Here is a 1,336-nt window from a genome sequence, read left to right on the forward strand (position 1 = left end):
TACCATACAGTATCATACCATACAGTACCATACAGTATCATACCATACAGTACCATACAGTATCATACCATACAGTATCCTACAGTACTATACAGTATCATACCATACAGTATCATACCATACAGTATCATACCATACAGTACCATACAGTATCATACCATACAGTATCATACCATACAGTATCATACAGTATCATACAGTATCATACCATACAGTACCATACAGTACCATACAGTACCATACAGTATCATACCATACAAGTACCATACAGTACCATACAGTATCATACCATACAGTACCATACAGTACCCTTACAGTACCCATTACAGTATCATACAGTATCATACCATACGTATCATACAGTATCATACAGTACATACAGTACCATACAGTACCATACAGTATCATACAGTACCATACCATACAGTATCATACCATACAGTACCATACAGTACCATACCATACAGTATCATACCATACAGTACCATACAGTATCATACAGTATCATACAGTATCATACCATACAGTATCATATCATACAGTATCATACAGTACCCATACAGTACCATACAGTACCATACAGTATCATACAGTACCATACAGTACCATACCATACAGTATCATACATACAGTACCATACAGTATCATACAGTATCGTACCATACAGTACCATACAGTACCATACAGTATCATACAGTATCATACCATACAGTATCATACAGTACAGTACAGCACCATACAGTACCATACAGTACCATACCATACAGTACCATACAGTACCATACAGTACCATACAGTACCATACCATACAGTACCATACAGTATCATACAGTTACCATCAGTATCATACCATACAGTACCATACAGTACCATACAGTACCATACAGTACCATACCATACAGTACCATACAGTATCATACCATACAGTACCATACAGTACCATACCGTATCATACCATACAGTACCATACAGTACCAACAGTATCATACCATACAGTATTATACAGTATCATACAGTACCATATAGTACCATACAGTACCATACAGTACCATACAGTACCATACCATACAGTACCATACAGTACCAACAGTATCATACCATACAGTACCATACAGTACCATACAGTATCATACCATACAGTACCATACAGTATCATACCATACAGTACCATACAGTACCATACAGTACCATACAGTACCATACCATACAGTACCATACAGTACCATACAGTACCATACAGTACAGTATCATACCATACAGTACCATACAGTACATACAGTATCATACAGACCATACAGTAAGTATCATACCATACAGTATCATACAGTACCATACA

The sequence above is a fragment of the Oncorhynchus kisutch genome, unplaced genomic scaffold (genome assembly GCF_002021735.2).
Source record: "Oncorhynchus kisutch isolate 150728-3 unplaced genomic scaffold, Okis_V2 scaffold4073, whole genome shotgun sequence".
NCBI lineage: Eukaryota > Metazoa > Chordata > Actinopteri > Salmoniformes > Salmonidae > Oncorhynchus > Oncorhynchus kisutch.